This window comes from Schistocerca serialis, chromosome 8, assembly GCF_023864345.2.
Source record: "Schistocerca serialis cubense isolate TAMUIC-IGC-003099 chromosome 8, iqSchSeri2.2, whole genome shotgun sequence".
Classification (NCBI taxonomy): Eukaryota; Metazoa; Arthropoda; class Insecta; order Orthoptera; family Acrididae; genus Schistocerca; species Schistocerca serialis.
In genome coordinates, this window is record NC_064645.1 from 279,594,522 (window position 1) to 279,600,061 (window position 5,540).

General features: G+C 42.9%; 1 pseudogene; it reads left to right on the forward strand.

Annotated features, from left to right (window-relative positions):
• Positions 1-338: 338 nt before the first annotated feature.
• Positions 339-456, forward strand: LOC126417611 (5S ribosomal RNA; annotated as a pseudogene).
• The last annotated feature ends 5,084 nt before the right edge of the window (positions 457-5,540 follow it).

Below are 5,540 nucleotides of genomic sequence, written 5' to 3' on the forward strand. Positions count from 1 at the left end.
GACAAGAAATTACTTGCACTGTAATTAAAACAGGAGAAGTGTGAAGTTGACCACTTCACAAATTAAAACCAAATTTGGAGCAATGGTCCAATTATTACTGCCAAAAATGATAGAATGAAGACACATCCATCAGTAACGTGCTGTTGCCAGAAAGGGAAAAAGGGAAAATCTAATATCGCTTGTTTCTCGGTAAAATAATTACAATTTCGTAGAACAAAGGTTAACATCACGTAGGGGATTTACAGATGTTAATTTTCCGAGGATTTTGTTTGTTTTTGTTAGTGAAAGTTGAAAAAATAGGTTTTTACTGTTTACTCGATGTAGTTGTCGTAATTTTGGCCAACGGCCTTGCCGCAGTGGTAACGACGGTTCCCGTCAGATCACCGAAGTTAAGCGTTGTCGGGCTGAGGTAGCACTTGGATGGGCGACCATCCGGTCTGCCGAGCGCTGTTGGCAGGCGGGGTGTACTCAGCCCTTGTGAGGCAAACTGAGGAGCTACTTGATAGAGAAGTAGCGGCTCCGATCTCGGAAACTGACATACGGCCGAGAGAGCGGTGTGCTAACTACATGCCCCTATCAGCATCCAGTGATGCCTATGGCCTGAGGACGACACGGCGGCCGATCCGTACCGTTGGGCCTTCATGGCCTGTTCGGGAGGAGTTTAGTTTTTTTTTTTTTTTTTTTTTTTTTTTTTTTTTTTTTTTTTTTTTTTTTTTTTTTTTTGGTCATCAGTCTACTGACTGGTTTGATGCGGCCCGCCACGAATTCCTTTCCTGTGCTAACCTCTTCATCTCAGAGTAGCACTTGCAACATACGTCCTCAATTATTTGCTTGACGTATTCCAATCTCTGTCTTCCTCTACAGTTTTTGCCCTCTACAGCTCCCTCTAGTACCATGGAAGTCATTCCCTCATGTCTTAGCAGATGTCCTGTCATCCTGTCCCTTCTCCTTATCAGTGTTTTCCACATATTCCTTTCCTCTCCGATTCTGCGTAGAACCTCCTCATTCCTTACCTTATCAGTCCACCTAATTTTCAACATTCGTCTATAGCACCACATCTCAAATGCTTCGATTCTCTTCTCTTCTGGTTTTCCTACAGTCCATGTTTCACTACCATACAATGCAGTGCTCCAGACGTACATCCTCAGAAATTTCTTCCTCAAATTAAGGCCGGTATTTGATATTAGTAGACTTCTCTTGGCCAGAAATGCCTTTTTTGCCATAGCGAATCTGCTTTTGATGTCCTCCATGCTCCGTCCGTCATTGGTTATTTTACTGCCTAGGTAGCAGAATTCCTTAACTTCTTTGACTTCGTGACCATCAATCCTGATCTTAAGTTTCTCGCTGTTCTCATTTCTACTACTTCTCATTACCTTCGTCTTTCTCCGATTTACTCTCAAACCATACTGTGTACTCAGACTGTTCATTCCGTTCAGCAGATCATTTAATTCTTCTTCACTTTCACTCAGGATAGCAATGTCATCAGCGAATCGTATCATTGATATCCTTTCACCTTGTATTTTAATTTCACTCCTGAACCTTTCTTTTATTTCCGTCATTGCTTCCTCGATGTACAGATTGAAGTGTAGGGGCGAAAGGCTACAGCCTTGTCTTACACCCTTCTTAATACGAGCACTTCGTTCTTGATCGTCCACTCTTATTATTCCCTCTTGGTTGTTGTACATATTGTATATGACCCGTCCCTCCCTATAGCTTACCCCTACTTTTTTCAGAATCTCGAACAGCTTGCACCATTTTATATTCTTGAACGCTTTTTCCAGGTCGACAAATCCTATGAAAGTGTCTTGATTTTTCTTTAGCCTTGCTTCCATTATTAGCCGTAACGTCAGAATTGCCTCTCTCGTCCCTTTACTTTTCCTAAAGCCAAACTGATCGTCACCTAGCGCATTCTCAATTTTCTTTTCCATTCTTCTGTATATTATTCTTGTAAGCAGCTTCGATGTATGAGCTGTTAAGCTGATTGTGCGATAATCCTCGCACTTGTCAGCTCTTGCCGCCTTCGGAATTGTGTGGATGATGCTTTTCTGAAAGTCAGATGGTATATTCTACACACCAACGTGAATAGGCGTTTTGTTGCCACTTCCCCCAATGATTTTAGAAATTCTGATGGAATGTTATCTATCCCTTCTGCCTTATTTGACCGTAAGTCCTCCAAAGCTCTTTTAAATTCCGATTCTAATACTGGATCCCCTATCTCTTCTAAATCGACTCCTGTTTCTTCTTCTATCACATCAGACAAATCTTCACCCTCATAGAGGCTTTCAATGTATTCTTTCCACCTATCTGCTCTCTCCTCAGCATTTAACAGTGGAATTCCCGTTGCACTCTTAATGTTACCAACGTTGCTTTTAATGTCACCAAAGGTTGTTTTGACTTTCCTGTATGCTGAGTCTGTCCTTCCGACAATCATATCTTTTTCGATGTCTTCACATTTCTCCTGCAGCCATTTCGTCTTAGCTTCCCCGCACTTCCTATTTATTTCATTCCTCAGCGACTTGTATTTCTGTATTCTTGATTTTCCCGGAACATGTTTGTACTTCCTCCTTTCATCAATCAACTGAAGTATTTCTTCTGTTACCCATGGTTTCTTCGCAGCTACCTTCTTTGTACCTATGTTTTCCTTCCCAACTTCTGTGATGGCCCTTTTTAGAGATGTCCATTCCTCTTCAACTGTACTGCCTACTGCGCTATTCCTTATTGCTGTATCTATAGCGTTAGAGAACTTCAAACGTATCTCGTCATTCCTTAGTACTTCCGTATCCCACTTCTTTGCGTATTGATTCTTCCTGACAAATGTCTTGAACTTCAGCCTACTCTTCATCACTACTATATTTTGATCTGAGTCTATATCTGCTCCTGGGTACGCCTTACAATCCAGTATCTGATTTCGGAATCTCTGTCTGACCATGATATAATCTAATTGAAATCTTCCCGTATCTCCCGGCCTTGCCCAAGTATACCTCCTCCTCTTGTGATTCTTGAACAGGGCATTCGCTATTACTAGCTGAAACTTGTTACAGAACTCGATTAGTCTTTCTCCTCTTTCATTCCTTGTCCCAAGCCCATATTCTCCTGTAACCTTTTCTTCTACTCCTTCCCCTACAACTGCATTCCAGTCGCCCATGACCATTAGATTTTCGTCCCCCTTTACATACTGCATTACCCTTTTAATATCCTCATACACTTTCTCTATCTGTTCATCTTCAGCTTGCGACGTCGGCATGTATACCTGAACTATCGTTGTCGGTGTTGGTCTGCTGTCGATTCTGATTAGAACAACCCGGTCACTGAACTGTTTACAGTAACACACCCTCTGCCCTACCTTCCAATTCATAACGAATCCTACACCTGTTATACCATTTTCTGCTGCTGTTGATATTACCCGATACTCATCTGACCAGAAATCCTTGTCTTCCTTCCACTTCACTTCACTGACCCCTACTATATGTAGATTGAGCCTTTGCATTTCCCTTTTCAGATTTTCTAGGTTCCCTACCACGTTCAAACTTCTGACATTCCACGCCCCGACTCGTAAGAACGTTACCCTTTCGTTGATTATTCAATCTTTTTCTCATGGTAACCTCCCCCTTGGCAGTCCCCTCCCGGAGATCCGAATGGGAGACTATTCCGGAATCTTTTGGCAATGGAGAGATCATCATGACACTTCTTCAATTACAGGCCACATGTCCTGTGGATACACGTTACGTTTCGTTAATGCAGTGGTTTCCATTGCCTTCTGCATCCTCATGTCGTTGATCATTGCTGATTCTTCCGCCTGTAGGGGCAATTTCCCTCCCCTAGGACAAGAGAGTGCCCTGAACCTCTAACCGCTCCTCCGCCCTCTTTGACAATGCCGTTGGCAGAATGAGGCTGACTTCTTATGCCGGAAGTCTTCGGCCGCCAATGCTGATTATTTATCAAAATTTAGGTAGTGGCGGGGATCGAACCCGAGACCGAAGACGTTTTGATTAAGGGTAACCCCTTATTACATAGGAATGTATAAACAGGAATATCGCTTGACATTATCATCATCATGTCGTTCTTTTGCTGGTACATTCCTTTCAACTTACGGATTGATTCACTTAGCATTGTATCATCTGCATTTGCGAGACAGCTGAAATTACCACCCAACTATACTCCAGCCCATTTCTGTTGCCTACATTCCGTTATTACTTTTTCTTAGATGACACTAAACAGAAAACATGAGAAATTATCTCTTTGTCTGAGACCTGTCTCAATCTCGAACTTTTCTCAGGTGACCCTTCGGAAAAGCATGACTGCCCTAGATCCATCCATACAAGTTTGTACCATTGTCACTAGCTTCTCAGGGATTCTGAAATCAAGCAGTGCACTGTATAGGCTATTCCTGTCGAATTATTCCTGTGGATGGTTTCGTATTCACGCTGAAAATTGACGAACAGACTGTAGATACTTTTACCATTTTCCCAGCCTGGTAAACATGGGCTCTAAAATGCAAAGACCTACCTTAAGATCTTTGAGCACTTGTTCAGTAGAAGAGATATGTTTCATAGCAAAGAAGATGAACAAGTACTGATAGCTCTCATGGCATGCACATGTTTATTGAACACTGTGTCTTCTCGGTTTGTTCCATACTACCACCTCTCAAAATATGGAAAGTAAAGAGCTCGCAGTAGCAGAGATTTGTTTCGCACTATCGAAGAAGCGCTCACAGCTCTTAAGTTACGCATTGTAGAGCTCGTGTTTACGGGACAATTTCCTCCGAATGATCGTTCCTGTCATTTCCCTGAACTGTTTATTCCCACGAAGTAATGGCTGCGATCGGCAGGTGATCTCAAGTTGATTCCGTATTTCATGATTTCCGGAAAGCTTTTGACACCGTTCCTCACAAGGGACTTCTAATCAAGCTGCGGGCCTATAGGGTATCGTCTCAGTTGTGCGACTGGATTCGTGATTTCCTGTCAGAAATAGACGGCAAATCATCGAGTAAAACTGAATTGATATCAGGTGTTCCCCAGGGAAGCGTCCTGGGACCTCTGCTGTTCCTGGTCTATATAAATGACCTGGGTGACAATCCGAGCAGTTCTCTTAGGTTGTTCGCAGATGATGCTGTAATTTACCGTCTAGTAAGGTCATCCGAAGACCAGTATCAGTTGCAAAGCGATTTAGAAAAGATTGCTGTATGGTGTTGCAGGTGGCAGTTGCCGTTAAATAACGAAAAGTGTGAGGTGATCCACATGAGTTCCAAAAGAAACCCATTGGAATTCGGTTATGTGGGGAAGGCGAGCCGAAGGTTGCGTTTCATTGGCAGGACACTTAGAAGATGCAACAAGTACACCAAAGAGACAGCTTACACTACACTCGTTCGTCCTCTGTTAGAATATTGCTGCGCAGTGTGGGATCCTTACCAGGTGGGATTGACGGAGGACATCGAAAGGGTGCAAAAAAGGGCAGCTCGTTTTGTATTATCACATAATAGGGGAGAGAGTGTGGCAGATATGATACGCGAGTTGGGATGGAAGTCATTAAAGCAAAGACGT